Source organism: Microtus pennsylvanicus, assembly GCF_037038515.1.
Source record: "Microtus pennsylvanicus isolate mMicPen1 chromosome Y unlocalized genomic scaffold, mMicPen1.hap1 SUPER_Y_unloc_3, whole genome shotgun sequence".
NCBI lineage: Eukaryota > Metazoa > Chordata > Mammalia > Rodentia > Cricetidae > Microtus > Microtus pennsylvanicus.
In genome coordinates, this window is record NW_027460881.1 from 5,795,910 (window position 1) to 5,812,930 (window position 17,021).

A 17,021-nucleotide genomic window follows, 5' to 3' on the forward strand; every position below is an offset into this window, starting at 1 on the left:
TGTGTGTGTGTATTTAAATCACAATAACAAATGGATTGTAATATTGAAGTTTCTTCTCATCTTGAGAAGAATATTTGCTACAGAAACACTCTCACAGTAATAGTGAGAGTGTAAACTATCTAAGAAAGGAGAAATAACTGGAGGAATCCCCCAGGAGTTAGGCTCAGTGTCCCAGGAATTACGCCCAAGGAAAGTCAATGAACTCAGTGATGGAAGATAAAACCCAGCCTAAATAAAACCCTAAATCATTTAGGTTGAACATGAGATACTCTTACAACAGTTACAAGAGGTCTAAAATGCCTGGACAGAAACATAAGGGGAACACAATGACGTGGAGCTGAGAGTGCATGCCAAAACTGATTGGATCTGGCAAAAATTATGTAAGCATACCAAGGAAACCACCAGTGGGACAAAACCCTAAGAAATCTGTATGACAACATATCATGTTGAACATAATGAGATTTATAGACAAAGGAAAGATCTTAATTATGTCACTGTCACACAGGTGATGATGAACCAGTTCCATCGTAGAGTGACTCCCTGCTGTGTTTAAGATAACCTGTCAATTCTGTCTAGTCAGTTACAAGGAAATTTGCATTAATTGCACAGATTAACTATCAGCATCATTTACTGCACAATCAAAGGCTAGGCAAAGAAATCATAGACATGTTGTTGAATGCTGATGATGTTATTGGGAGTTTTGATGGGTTTTTTTCTTAAAGGGAAATCATCGGTGACTCTCATGCATGAAGCAGATTCTTTCTCTGTGATGTTTCCTGAATAGCCACTGAGATACCAGCCCATTGAGTTGTGGTCTCTCTCTCTTTTAAAAATCAACTTCTACCTTCAGCTTGATCTCTTGCTTGAGCTTCCCTTCCGGCTACTAGGCTCCTTTTCTGATCCTGCAGAGGGCTTTTGTAAGGTGATGTGGGAGTGTCATATATCAATCTGTTGATTTCATTGGCTAAGCAATAAAGGAACTGCCTCGGCCCATTTCATTGGTTAGAAAATAGGTGGGAGGAGTAGACAGAACAGAATGCCAGGAGGAAGAGGAAGTGAGGTCAGACTCCGCAGCTCTGCTCTCCGGAGCAGATGCAGGAGAGACGCCATGCTACCTGCTCCAGGGAAGACGCACGCTATGAAGCTCCAACCCAGGATGGACTTAGGCTAGAATCTTCCCGGTATGCGCACCTAGGGGTGCTACACAGATGATTAGAAATGGGCCAGAGCAGTGTTTAAAAGAATACAGTGTCCGTGTAATTATTTGGGGCATAAGCTAGCTGAGCCAGGCGGCTGGGCATTTGGGGACGCAACCCTGCCGCCGTCCATATTACTACAAATGGCGCCCAACGTGGGGCTCGAACCCACGACCCTGGGATTAAGAGTCCCATGCTCTACCGACTGAGCTAGCCGGGCCAGGCGGCTGGGGATTTGGGGACGCAACCCTGCCGCCGTCCATATTACTACAAATGACGCCCAGACGTGTGGCTAACTGAGTCCACAGAAAGCCTGAGAAAGCTTAGAAAAGAATAGAGTAAAGCATGTTTCTTACGGCAATTTCTTGGGTCTGCTCTACTTGCTAGAGGCAAGCAAGCGCCTCATCTAAGAGAGGCTTCCTGACTCAGCTTCAGCTGCAAAGCCTGCCGCTCATTAAGAGGTCCTGCCACGAAACACTTAAACAGTGTTGACAAAAAGCTGAACGCATGTTTTTCGGTTTTCAACCGTAGCAGGAAAAAAGCTGCGCTGTTTAAAAATGCCGGCTTTCTGGGCCATCCTGCCAGGGCAAACTCTGACTGTTTGAGGCAGGAGGGCCAGCTACCGAGAGAGGATTTGAGTGTTGTCTGTTGTAGCTTGCTGGCTGGCAGGGACCTTGAACCTCCATAGAGGTGTGGCTATAAACATGGCTGCAGCCTGTATATCCGCCATGAGGCTGGAAAGCTAAGGAATGGACTGGATCTAGCTGGCAAAGCCATGCCTTTAGTCCTACTGAGATTGCTTGGCAAATTAAAGACTCACGTGGTCAGAAAAAGAGAGATATACAGTTAAAGAGAGATTCAAAGACAGAGAAAATTTCTGAATGGTTTAAAGTGTGTTAAAATATATGCAAGCTGAAAGTTGAAGTTCTTAAAGCAAAAAACAAAAAAAAAAAGGAAGAGAGTTGTTGTGTGTACACACCTTTAATCCCAACACTTGGGAGGCAGAGGGAGATAGACCTCTGTGACTTCAAGGTGTGGTAGCACACGCCTTTAATCCCAGTGCCTAGAAGGCAGAGACAAACAGATCTCTGTGAGTTCAAGGTGTAGTAGCAAACACCTTTAATCCCAATGCCTGGGAGGCAGAGACAGGCGGATCTCTGAGAGTTCAAAGACATCCTGGTCTACAGATGTGCGCTCAAAAAGCAAAAAGTTAACGTAGGAATGTCACAGCTTAGATTCTTAAGCGCCTAGTGATTTAAAGGCGCAAATCAAAAGTGCTCCTGGATAGTAAAAAATTGCAGATTCACAATAGGACAGATTCAGACCACTAAACGAGTCACACTGTTGGATGGATGTACGTAGGCTTGGGAGAGAGAAGAAAAAGAATATAGAGAATAAAGTTAATGGTTTAAAAAAAAAAAGGTAAAGTCTTTAAAGAGACAGAATAAAGTAAAGTGATAGAGTAAAAATAAGCCGCGTAAAGATGAAAAATTCACAGAGAGTCTGGATTCTTTGTATTATTATGTTTTCTTTAAAATTTTTGACTGTGTAGGAGCTAAGTACAGAGAGACATTTCATTATATGGGCTGCCCAGTAGAACCAGAACGGATATCATGAGGGTATGATATCAGAATTTGGGTCTAAGGATATGATGCTTTGGAGAGAGTCTTCTTTTGTTTTCACAGAGGACCAGACCCTTTGGATTTCTTCTATCCCGATTTGGTATGATAGACCACGACCTCCTGAAATGTTCCTGTGAACGCCCTCAAAAAATTACGTCACTCAACTGCCAACTGAGATAAACCTGGCACACAGGTTACACCCTAAATGATCTGATTAACAGCGCCCCCATTCAGCAGGAAGCAGTTTGGAGAGAAAAAACTGCGCCCATGTTCCCAAATATAGTTTATAAATGTTCTTTTACATTTAAAGGGGGATATGATATAGACATGAATAATTTGCATTAGTATAGATTTTGCTTTATTGATAGAGATTTACGGTTAATTTTGTTATATGTATGAATGTTTCTGATGTAATTTTTACTTGATAACTGTTTTGTTATATGTAATTTTGCTATGTTAAGGTTAAAGCCTTCCTTTTTTTGTTTAAACAGAAAAAGTGGAAGTGATGTGGGAGTGTCATATATCAATCTGTTGATTTCATTGGCTAAGCAATAAAGGAACTGCCTCGGCCCATTTCATTGGTTAGAAGATAGGTGGGAGGAGTAGACAGAACAGAATGCCAGGAGGAAGAGGAAGTGAGGTCAGACTCCGCAGCTCTGCTCTCCGGAGCAGACACAGGAGAGACGCCATGCTACCTGCTCCAGGGAAGACGCACGCTATGAAGCTCCAACCCAGGATGGACATAGGCTAGAATCTTCCCGGTAAGCGCACCTAGGGGTGCTACACAGATGATTAGAAATGGGCCAGAGCAGTGTTTAAAAGAATACAGTGTCCGTGTAATTATTTGGGGCATAAGCTAGCCGAGCCAGGCGGCTGGGGATTTGGGGACGCAACCCTGCCACCGTCCATATTACTACAGTAAGGGATTGTGATCTCTAAGTTTTTCCCCTTTCAAGAACTAATCATTCTATTAATCACAATTCTAAACTGCTGTGGGAGTTTGTTTGTGACTTATGCCTTCACATGTGATACAAGCGACCTGTGTGTATAGGGTCTTCTCTCTGTTCATGTGGGGAAGGCATGGCAGCAGGAGTAGATGGCTGCTCATTCTCTGTAAGGAAATCAGTAAACAGTGGGGACCAAGTACAAGGATGTCCTGAAATATTAAGTCTTGTCCTTTCAAGGCCCCAAAGCCTCCAGCTAGGTTCAGGGTCACAACAATCTCCAAAACCCACCGAGCATGAAGTATTCAGAACCAGAAGCCTGTGTGTGCCATATCACATAAATTCATCGTGAGTACACCAATCTGTTTTTTTTTTTAATACTAAATTATTTTGTCCCATCGGAACGATCTATATTACCAATTAACCAAATTTGCTGCATCTTTGGTGTCCTAGAATTGCTTTAAATTGTTCCTGGGACAGTCTTACAAACCTTCCTGTGCTGTTATGAGACCTTAAGGGGACAGCACTTATTTCAGAAATCAAAGGCAGTTGGGTTCAATCCTATGGTTAGCTGTTAGCTAGACACTGGAAGGATGGATTTGACTAAGAAAGGGAGACAGCATACATGGAGGCAGGTAACCTTTCCTTTGCAAAATGACCCATTTTGAAGCCTTACTTCAGGCTCTTCTCTTCTCTTAATCTTGGTTGTTTTATTAGTTTAGGAGAAGAATTAAAACTCCATTCACAGTATCTGTGAACCTGAATGAGTTAAGTATGTGTGACCAACATGATGTCTGCCTGTCTGTCAACAGGGCCAGAGTTCAGGGGCATCTGATGCATAGCACAGGGATGTCAGCCATCAATCTCTGGTCCACCTAACTCTACAGCATTAGAGTTGTCATGGTTGCTCATCTGATCTTCCTCATATGATCTCCATCCACAGAGATGTCAGAAAAATCCTCCCCTGAGAGTGCAAGTTCTTTACAAATGAAAGATTATACAACAGAAGACACATGGGAGATTTATATGGGCAAGCTGTTGAAAGGATAAAGTGACAGAAGAAGTTTATTGATTAATTAAAGAAAGAATCCGTTTCAGCTGATAGGTTAGAACATAGGTAGGTGGAGTAAACAAAATAGAATGCCGGGAGGAAGAGGTAGTGAGCTCAGAGAAGCCATGCTCCCCTCTCCCCGGCAGATGCCATAGCTCTGCTCTCTGAGGCAGATGTCGATGCAGCCAGCCACCATGTCAGACATGCTGAATTTTTCCTGGTAAGCGCACCTCATAATACTACACTGATTATTAGAATTGGGTTAAAATGCTGAATCTAATGGGCCAGCAGTGTTTAAAAGAATACAGTTTTTGTGTATTTATTTCAGGCATAACCTTCATGCGGCCATGGTGCTGGGGACACAGCCTCGCTGCTCAAATAACTACAGAATGGCTTGCAGCCTTCTGGACAATTGAATCCACTGAAAGCCTGAGAAAGCTTGGGAAAGAGTAAAGCATGTTTTCTTGGTAGCAGCGATTTCTCGGTCTGCTCTGCTTGCTAGAAGAAAGCAAGGCCTCTCATCTAAAAGAGGCTTGCTGACTCAGCTTCAGCTGCAAAACCCTGCAGCCCTTAAGAGGTCCTGCCACAAAACATATAAATGGTGTTGATAAAAGCCAACTGAATGCTTGTATGTTTTCAGCAGTAGCAGGGAAAAAAACTGTGTTGTTTTAAAATGCCAGATTTCTGGGCCATCCTGCCTGGGCAAACTCTGACTGTTTGATGAAGGAGGGCCAGCTACAGAAAGAGGGCTTGAGTGTTGTCTGTTGCAGCCTCTTTGATGGCAAGGAACCTGAAACACTGTAGACTTGTGGCAATGAATGCAGCTCTGTTCGGTACCTCAGCCACAAGGTTGGAATGGCAGAAAGCTAAGGAATGGGCTACATCTGGCCAGCAAAGCCACGGCTTTAGTCCTACTGAGATTGCTTGGTAAATCAAAGACTCATGTGGTCAGAAAAACAGAGAGAGAAATAGAGTAAAGAGAGATTCAAAGACAAAGAAAATTTTTAAATGATTTACAGTGTGTTAAAAATATGTGCAGGCTACAATTTGAAGTTCTTAAAGTTAAAAAAAAGGAAGAGAGTTGTTGGGTGTGGTAGTACACACCTGTAAACCCAACACATGGGAGGCAGAGGGAGATTGACCTCTGTACCTTCAAGGTGAGGTAGCACATGCCTTTAATCCCAATGCCTTGAAGGCAGAGACAAACAGATCTTTGTGAGTTCAATGTGTAGTAGCATACACCTTTAATCCCAATGCCTGAAAGGCAGAGAGAGGCAGATCTCTGAGACTTCAAGGACAGACAGGTATACAGAGTTATTCCAGGTCAAAGATACAGAGAACCTGTCTCAAAAGGCAAAAAATAAAAAGGAAAAATAAACAAAATAGAGGTTAAATTGAAGCGCACAAAGATGGAAAATTCACAGCGAATTTTGATATTGTATGCTATTATGCTCTTTTTGAATCATTTGAATTTTGAGGCAGTAGCAATAGCTGCTAAAAGATGTTTCTTTATAAAAGCTGCTGAAATAATCCAACATAGATATTTTGAAAATGCCTTGACTTTGAAATTTGGATCTAAGGACATGATGCTTTGGAAAGGAGTTTCTATTTTGTTTTCACAGAGGGTGATAGTCTGTGGATGCCTCTATCCTAATATGGTAGGATGGACCACGCCCTACTTAAAGGTTGCTGTGAACACCTTTATAAAATTGCTTCGCTCAACTGCCAACTGAGATAAATCAATAATGATGGCACCATTCAGTAGGAAGCATTTTGGAGAGAAAAAACTGCACCCACGTTCCCAAATATGGCTTATAAACGTTCTTTTACATTTAAAGTGGGATGTGATATAGATATGAATATTTGCATTAGTATAGATTTTGCTTTTCTGATAGAGATTTTAGGTCAATTTTGTTATATGTATATGCATTTTTGATCTTCATTAAGGTATTGTGATTGTGTAGTTCATTTAAAAATATAATGTATATAGGTTATTAATGGATAATCATTAATAATAGTCAAGTTTGTAGTCATGTTAGTTAGATTTTCTAGCTACATAGATATATATATTTCTGTCAGATAGGCATTATTCATATCTCTCTAGACTACAAAATAGGCTAATTAATGTTTTAGTACCTTAGGGTTTTTCATGACAGTGAGACACTCTACCCTTGGCAGCACATATCTACTTCAGGAAGAAGATGGGCATCAAAGAGGATCCTTATGGAGTTTGATAGCCATTTGGGGAAGAAACTGCTCTTGCCTGGATTGTTGCATAAACTGTACACAGAAAACACTCAGAGAGAGGACTACTGAACTTGCCTAAATGTGAGATGATCTTTTCGTGTTCCTGATTCAGGAAAGGGTCAGCAAAACATTCTTCAAGACAAGCAGATAGTGACTACCTTTGAAATTTTCTGCTTCAAGGAAATGTCTGCTGGAAACTATGGGCCGGTAGGCTGAGGGTGGAAACACCAACGGTACAGAGGAACTTTGGGTGACTGTCCAGGCAGCGAGATGTCTCTGTCATTTCTAGAGTTTGAAAATTGCTTACTTTTTTTTTGCTTAGGTAATACTGTATTATCCTGGAGTCTCAGATGGAGTTGAAGAATAGATAGATAGTTATAGTTTTCCATTGTTATGATAAAAGATAAAATAGATATAAATATTGTAACTGTAATTCTTGCTTGATAACTGTTTTGTTATATGTAATTTTGCTATGTTAAAGTTAAAGATTCATTCTTGTTTAAACAGAAATAGGAGTAATGATGGAGTATAGGTCATTAGTTAATTAAATAAAGAAACTGTTTGGCCTGAATGGTTAGAACATAGGTGGGTGGAATAAACATAAGAGAATGCAGGAAGGAATAGGAATTGAGCTTAGAGATGCCATGCACCTCTGCCATGGGCAGAAATGGTAGCTCTGCACTCTGAGGCAGATGGCGATACAGCCAGCCACCAGGTCAGACATGCTAAAACGTTCATTCTAAGTGCACCTCATGCTACAACATACATTATTAGACATGGGTTAAGAGGCTGAAAATAATGGGGCAGGCAGTGTTGAAATGAATAGTTTTGTGTTGTTATTTCGGAGCATAACCTTACAAGGCGGCCCCATGGGGATGCAGCCCTGCTGCTCAAATTTCTACAATCAAAGGGGAAATGGAAGAAGGGAAGAAAGAAGAGAGAGAGACAAGGAAGAATGAATGGATTCAATCATTCATTGGAAAAATGAGGGAACCAATGAATGAGGAGACCTAGTAGGAAAAAATGTGCTGCATTCCCTCAGAGAGACAGGTCAAATTAAGGATTGACAAGGTTTTCCACTAAGGAGGAAGCTTATTCCATTTTACCTTCTTTGTGCTCCAGGCCCACCCACAAGAGTGATGATGAGGACAGGGAGAAGAAGAGGAGAGGGTGTACCAGAATTCCCTGGTACAATTTCTCACCCAAATTGTAGCCAAATCACCTGACCTGGGACAGCTGATCTACATGCTGGACCCTAACTCCCAGTTTGACAACTCTAACATTTTAACCAAGTTTGTGAAGATGAAGGAACCAAAAAATAGCCCAGCTACAGGATGGCAGGTTCCTTACAGGATGGGAGTCAGACATCAGTACCATACTGGTATTTGGCGGTTTGATGGGTGTGTGGGGTCTTTGCCAGACTCCACCTAGCATCATGGATTCCCTACTTTACTGATATTATGGAGTTCGGTGCATTCATCATATATGTGCATGTCACACATTAGTGGGCATCATATGTACATGCTTATCCTGTGTGTGGGTGAGTGTGTTCATGAGTTTTATAGCCCAAGTACTACAGAACATGATCAATGAAAGGGAACACTGTTTTCCAGATATGTCAGGGCAATTATTTAAATGAACTGACAAGGGTTGGATGGCATGGATAAGACCTATGAGAGTTCAAGGCATACCGAATCCAGGCATGACAAAGTAGGTGGCAGACAGAATTCTGGCAAAACTAAGTAGGTAGCTTGATGTCCAACTTACTGGAGAAGAGCAACTGAGCGGAGACACTTTTCACTAAGCAACATGCTCTAGTGGAGATCAAACATCCTTTGACTTACAGCCAGTATGAATTAAACCATTCACCAAATGAAACCTAATTTTCTCTTATTTTGAGTATACATTTGTGTCCCTTCCTGATTAATCTACTCTTTATCCTCTTAAGTCCCAATACCTCACGCTGATATCGGTCACATCTTTCCATTTGACATGGTTTTCCCTAAGCTTCATACCGCCCCGTGATCATACAAATTTTGTCCCCTCTCCACTGCTTTCTTGACAGCTATCTTGTCCTTTACCACACCACGCATCCCCAGTCTTTTACTCTCCAAGGGGAAAAGACCATAAATCCTGCTTTGTTTTGAGGCATGTATTTCTGTGATGCCCCATCCACCAAACACAAACCATCATTGACCAAATAACACAACATGTTAACAAATTTTTATTCTTTGAGAAAGAATAATCCATTGGAAAAGATACCAGGATTCATAGAAGACCTGAGGTATCTCTGAAAAAACACATTCCCAAAGAGAGAATTAAGTCTGCCCCTCAAAATTTGAGAATTTCACTTTAGCAGATCTTCACCAAATCATAGACATAGATATGGAAGTCATTATCAAACTTGATGAAATACACAGAAGGTTTGTTGTGAACTTGGCAAATAATTTTACCAATATCTTGGGTTCCATCTTTTTTGTTGTACTGCACTCTTTTGCCCTCCAAGGAATCCCTGCCTAATTCCAAAGTCACCTCTACTGGAGGACATTAAGGCGTGATGTGGAGGTTGCCTTCAATGGAATCATCATGATGGTGGTAAAGGTACAGGACCGGATCATTCTCGTTGACAATGTAGAAACAGGTCGATATGCCCTGCACCTCATCTGGGACCATGCCACTCCACTCTTCCTTAGAGCCTGGCATGATGTGGAGGTTGCCTTCCAGGTAGTCATCCAGGAGGTGGTAAATGTACAAGACGGGATCTTTCTTGTAGGTAATATAAAACCAGGTCTTCATGATTGGCACCTCTTCTAGGACTATCCCGTTCCAGTCATTCTTAGAGCCATTTGTGCCCATGAATGTATGTTTCACTGCTCTGCCAACTATGGTGTTTGAGAGATGAGTGTCTGTCACCTGAGGAAATGGCACATTATTAGGCAGGATCTTCAGGTTTAAAATCCTTTCATCACTATGAAGCTCCAAGCCATAGACACAATCAATCCCATCATATTTCAACAAATAGAGAGAGGGATATGTTGGCAGTTGATCTAGAATGATGGCTTTCCAATGGGTGACTGGTTCATTGGCTTCCTTCCAGCCATGAGAAATTCTGCGGCCAACAATATTCTCCAGGGCCTCAAAAGGCTTACTAAGTTTTTGCTTCTGGAGCGATGGCCCATTCTTCTTCTGGAGATGTGGCATGCAACTCATACTAAGAGGCATCTTCATCATGGCGGGAGACTTTCTGAGATAGGCCACAGCACTCCTGTTCCACTGTCTCTTGGCTCTGTTTCTGTGCTTGGGCTTCATAGCTGCCAATCTCTGCATAGGAAGAACTCTTCAGTTTAAATCAGACACAAAGTGGTTTCCTCCACCATAAGTGCCTGCAAGGATAAGAAGGTGAGGATGTGAGGTCAAGGCTCTTTTTAGGAATAACTTTGGAGCAGGGGAAAAAGGCAGGGCTGAATAGATTTGGATACCTAAATGTAATATGTTCTTAAGAAATTAATAGGAAAATTATCAAACTCTTGTCTACAGCTCAGTATATGTGTATCAGAGACATATTCCTGCTGCAAAATGCAATTGACCTCTACTGAGAAACCTACTTCCTGACTTACTATATCAATGAGAGAGGAAGCTATGCCTATACCTAAAGTGAGAAAGAAATATCTGAACAGATGGCAAAGAATTCAAAGAACAGCCACTCCTCTCCTTACCACTCAAGCTACTGGTTAGTTGGCTGATCTATAACCACCTGCCCAAGGTCATGGCACTCCAGTCCACTGGCTCTCTCTATTGTGTCTCCTGATCCAGATCCAGGTTGATTACATAAAGATATTCTGTATCTTCATTAGAGAAGTGAGTACTGTGAGTCAAACTGCCAAAAGAAAGAAACATTAATCTGTGCAACAGCACCTCTTAGAAATAATTATCTTTTAAAACACATATGGACAAAGAGGATCTTTGCCATTTAAGTGGACTGAGGAATTGGACATTTTTAGCAAAGATAGAGTGGGGAGAATATCTGACATTAACCGTCCCCCAGCTATCAAATATAGGAGCTGTTAACGACATAAATTTTGGACCCAGAGCAGATTTGAAAGAAACCTTTCTTTGACTACAGAGGTCCTAGTTGCTTCCTAAACATATTTACCAAAAGAAAATATCTTGGCTCTCTAGATTCCAACTTCTGGAAATTCGGTTGAACAGTTGTGGAGCCCAAGAGCTGAACTGACCTTCTCAGCCAGCGTGAAGATAGTAAGCCCACCTTCACAGAAGACTAGTGCTTCATGTGGAACAGATTTGCCACCCCCAACCATAGCTTGTGACATCATCAAGGCTCTACTTATGTCATAAAACTCCTCCTAGCCAGGTTTCTTCCCTACTAACCCCCAGAAATATGCAGCATACAGGTCCTAAAATGCTGCTCATACAGCCCCAGGAAGACCCAAAATAAAAACCCCAATCTTCTTCCCAATTACTTGAGTCATATTTTCCAAGTAACTCAACCCCTTTATGTGTGTTTTTTTTTTCTGTAAAATAATTTTTGGTCTGAGTCAACAACTCACATGAATGTTTTTTTTTTCCTAGCTCCAATGTCCTCATTGGTTATTTTCTATTGATTTTTCCATTACTTCATAATAATAATTATCAAACTTTCCACTTCTCTTCCTCCTCCCACATTCTTCTTGCTCCGCAAATAAACCTCTCCACTCAAACACCAGTCCAAATAGAGGGCAGGGTACTTTGAGCTGTGGGAAGTCCAAGCCCACCCTTCATCCATCCAGATTTAGCAAGGTATGCATCCACAAAAAATATGATCACAAAAAGCCAGTGTATGATATGCAGACAATTGCAAGTGCCATTATCTTTGGCTTCTCCGTCTGCCCCAATTGTCAGCCACATTCAGAGCTTCCAGTTTGATCCCATGTTCTTTCATTCCCAGGTCACTGGATTAGTTGAAATCCCCTTAGTTCAGGCACAGTGTCTCATAGTGTGGACCAAGCCCTTATATTCCTGACATCCTTGCTCTTTTTCTCCATCCATCTGCTCTTCCACTGGAGCTTGGAATCTCCATCTAGTTTTCTGATTTTGACCCTGACTTGATCTCCATCATTTGCCAAACCAAAGTTCCATGGTGGTTTTCAAGATAGTCAGTCATCAGTCTGACTATGGGACAAGGCACACATAGTTCCTAGGGACATGTCACAGTGCGGTCAAATTCTCCTCCCTGCTTAAGTACCTAGAGAGGGTCACCCTATGGCCTTCTGAGAACCACTCGAGAGATATTGATCTTGACTTACCCAGAATGGCCCCATAAATTGAGATATCATCAGTGTATGTGCATTAACTTGTGGGTTTTGTGTGTGTGTATTTAAATCACAATAACAAATGGATTGTAATATTGAAGTTTCTTCTCATCTTGAGAAGAATATTTGCTACAGAAACACTCTCACAGTAATAGTGAGAGTGTAAACTGTCTCATCAAGGAGAAATAACTGGAGGAATCCCCCAGGAGTTAGGCTCAGTGTCCCAGGAATTACGCCCAAGGAAAGTCAATGAACTCAGTGATGGAAGATAAAACCCAGCCTAAATAAAACCCTAAATCTTTTAAGTGGAACATGAGATACTCTTACAACAGTTACAAGAGGTCTAAAATGACTGGACTGGAACATAAGGGGAACACTATGACGTGGAGCTGAGAGTGCATGGCAAAACTGATTGGATCTGGCAAAAATTATGTAAGCATACCAAGGAAACCACCAGTGGGACAAAACCCTAAGAAATCTGTATGACAACATATCATGTTGAGCATAATGAGATATAGACAAAGGAAAGATCTTAATTATGTCACTGTCACACAGGTGATGATGAACCAGTTCCATCGTAGAGTGACTCCTTGCTGTGTTTAAGATAACCTGTCAATTCTGTCTAGTCAGTTACAAGGAAATTTGCATTAATTGCACAGATTAACTATCAGCATCATTTACTGCACAATCAAAGGCAAGGCAAAGAAATCATAGACATGTTGTTGAATGCTGATGATGTTATTGGGAGTTTTGATGGGTTTTTTTCTTAAAGGGAAATCATCGGTGACTCTCATGCATGAAGCAGATCCTTTCTCTGTGATGTTTCCTGAATAGCCACTAAGATACCAGCCCATTGAGTTGTGGTCTCTCTCTCTTTTAAAAAGCAACTTCTACCTTCAGCTTGATCTCTTGCTTGAGCTTCCCTTCCGGATACTAGGCTCCTTTTCTGATCCTGCAGAGGGCTTTTGTAAGGGATTGTGATCTCTAAGTTTTTCCACTTTCAATAACTAATCATTCTATTAATCACAATTCTAAACTGCTGTGGGAGTTTGTTTGTGACTTATGCCTTCACATGTGATACAAGCGACCTGTGTGTATAGGGTCTTCTCTCTGTTCATGTGGGGAAGGCATGGCAGCAGGAGTAGATGGCTGCTCATTCTCTGTAAGGAAATCAGTAAACAGTGGGGACCAAGTACAAGGATGTCCTGAAATATTAAGTCTTGTCCTTTCAAGGCCCCAAAGCCTCCAGCTAGGTTCAGGGTCACAACAATCTCCAAAACCCACCAAGCATGAAGTATTCAGAACCAGAAGCCTGTGTGTGCCATATGACATAAATTCATCGTGAGTACACTAATCTGTTTTTTTTTTTAATTCTAAATTATTTTGTCCCATCAGAACGATCTATATTACCAATTAACCAAATTTGCTGCATCTTTGGTGTCCTAGAATTGCTTTAAATTGTTGCTGGGACAGTGTTACAAACCTTCCTGTGCTGTTATGAGACCTTAAGGGGACAGCACTTATTTCAGAAATCAAAGGCAGTTGGGTTCAATCCTATGGTTAGCTCTTAGCTAGACACTGGACGGATGGATTTGACTAAGAAAGGGAGACAGCATACATGGAGGCAGGTAACCTTTCCTTTGCAAAATGACCCATTTTGAGGCCTTACTTCAGGCTCTTCTCTTCTCCTAATCTTGGTTTTTTTATTAGTTTAGGAGAAGAATTAAAACTCCATTTACAGTATCTGTGAACCTGAATGAGTTAAGTATGTGTGACCAACTTGATGTCTGCCTGTCTGTCAACAGGGCCAGAGTTCAGGGGCATCTGATGCATAGCACAGGAATGTCAGCCATCAATCTCTGGTCCACCTAACTCTACAGCATTAGAGTTGTCATGGTTGCTCATCTGATCTTCCTCATATGATCTCCATCCACAGAGATGTCAGAAAAATCCTCCCCTGAGAGTGCAAGTTCTTTACAAATGAAAGATTATACAACAGAAGACACATGGGAGATTTCTATGGGCAAGCTGTTGAAAGGATAAAGTGACAGAAGAAGTTTATTGATTAATTAAAGAAAGAATCTGCTTCAGCTGATAGGTTAGAACATAGGTAGGTGGAGTAAACAAAATAGAATGCCGGGAGGAAGAGGTAGTGAGCTCAGAGAAGCCATGCTCCCCTCTCCCCGGCAGATGCCATAGCTCTGCTCTCTGAGGCAGATGTCGATGCAGCCAGCCACCATGTCAGACATGCTGAATTTTTCCTGGTAAGTGCACCTCGTTATACTACACTGATTATTAGAAATGGGTTAAAATGCTGAATCTAATGGGCCAGCAGTGTTTAAAAGAATACAGTTTTTGTGTATTTATTTCAGGCATAACCTTCATGCGGCCCTGGTGCTGGGGACACAGCCTCGCTGCTCAAATAACTACAGAATGGCTTGCAGCCTTGTGGACAACTGAATCCACTGAAAGCCTGAGAAAGCTTGGGAAAGAGTAAAGCATGTTTTCTTGGTAGCAGCGATTTCTCGGTCTGCTCTGCTTGCTAGAAGAAAGCAAGGGCTCTCATCTAAAAGAGGCTTGCTGACTCAGCTTCAGCTGAAAAACCCTGCAGCCCTTAAGAGGTCCTGCCACAAAACAATTAAATGGTGTTGATAAAAGCCAACTGAACGCTTGTATGTTTTCAGCAGTAGCAGGAAAAAAAAACTGTGTTGTTTTAAAATGCCGGCTTTCTGGGCCATCCTGCCTGGGCAAACTCTGACTGTTTGAGGAAGGAGGGCCAGCTACAGAAAGAGGGCTTGAGTGTTGTCTGTTGCAGCCTCTTTGATGGCAAGGACCTTGAAACACTGTAGACTTGTGGCACTGAATGCGGCTCTGTTCAGTACCTCAGCCACAAGGTTGGAATGGCAGAAAGCTAAGGAATGGGCTACATCTGGCCAGCAGAGCCACGGCTTTAGTCCTATTGAGATTGCTTGGTAAATGAAAGACTCATGTGGTCAGAAAAACAGAGAGAGAAATAGAGTAAAGAGAGATTCAAAGACAAAGAAAATTTTTAAATGATTTACAGTGTGTTAAAAATATGTGCAGGCTAAAATTTGAAGTTCTTAAAGTTAAAAAAAGGAAGAGAGTTGTTGGGTGTGGTAGTGCACACCTGTAAACCCAACACATGGGAGGCAGAGGGAGATTGACCTCTGTACCTTCAAGGTGAGGTAGCACACGCCTTTAATCCCAGTGCCTTGACGGCAGAGACAAACAGATCTTTGTGAGTTCAATGTGTAGTAGCATACACCTTTAATTCCAATGCCTGAAAGGTAGAGAGAGGCAGATCTCTGAGACTTCAAGGACAGACAGGTATACAGAGTTATTCCAGGTCAAAGATACAGAGAACCTGTCTCAAAAGGCAAAAAATAAAAAGGAAAAATAAACAAAATAGAGGTTAAATTGAAGCGCACAAAGATGGAAAATTCACAGCGAATTTTGATATTGTATGCTATTATGCTCTTTTTGAATCATTTGAATTTTGAGGCAGTAGCAATAGCTGCTAAAAGATGTTTCTGTATAAAAGCTGCTGAAATAATCCAACATAGATATTTTGAAAATGCCTTGACTTTGAAATTTGGATCTAAAAACATGATGCTTTGGAAAGGAGTTTCTATTTTGTTTTCACAGAGGGTGATAGTCTGTGGATGCCTCTATCCTAATATGGTAGGATGGACCAAGCCCTACTTAAAGGTTGCAGTGAACACCTTTAAAAATTTGCTTCGCTCAACTGGCAACTGAGATAAATCAATAATGATGCCACCATTCAGCAGGAAGCATTTTGAAGAGAAAAAACTGCACCCACGTTCCCAAATATGGCTTATAAACGTTCTTTTACATTTAAAGTGGGATGTGATATAGATATGAATATTTGCATTAGTATAGATTTTGCTTTACTGATAGAGATTTTAGGTCAATTTTGTTATATGTATATGCATTTTTGATCTTAATTAAGGTATTGTGATTGTGTAGTTCATTTAAAGTATAATGTATATAGGTTATAAATGGATAATCATTAATAATAGTCAAGTTTGTAGTCATGTTAGTTAGATTTTCTAGCTACATAGATATATATATATATATATATATATATATATATATATATATATATATATTTCAGTTAGATAGGCATTATTCATATCTCTCTAGACTACAAAATAGGCTATTTAATGTTTTAGTACCTTAGGGTTTTTCATGACAGTGAGACACTCGGCAGCACATATCTACTTCAGGAAGAAGATGGGCATCAAAGAGGATCCTTATGGAGTTTGAAAGCCATTTGGGGAAGAAACTGCTCTTGCCTGGATTGTTGCATAAACTGTACACAGAAAACACTCAGAGAGAGGACTACTGAACTTGCCTAAAGGTGAGATGATCTTTTCGTGTTCCTGATTCAGGAAAGGGTCAGCAAAACATTCTTCAAGACAAGCAGATAGTGACTGCCTTTGAAATTTCCTGCTTCATGGAAATGTCTGCTGGAAACTATGTGCCTGTAGGCTGAGGATGGAAAGACCAACGGTACAGAGGAACTTTGGGTGACTGTCCAGGCAGCGAGATGTCTCTGTCATTTCTAGAGTTTGAAAATGGCTTACTTTTTGTTTGCTTAGGTAACACTG

The 17,021-nt window shown here is 41.2% G+C and overlaps 1 non-coding gene across 1 annotated transcript; it reads right to left on the reverse strand.

The window, feature by feature from the left end:
- Positions 1–1,343: 1,343 nt before the first annotated feature.
- Positions 1,344–1,416, reverse strand: Trnak-cuu (transfer RNA lysine (anticodon CUU)). Its single transcript has one exon. It is a non-coding gene; the product is annotated as a tRNA-Lys (tRNA).
- Positions 1,417–17,021: the final 15,605 nt, after the last annotated feature.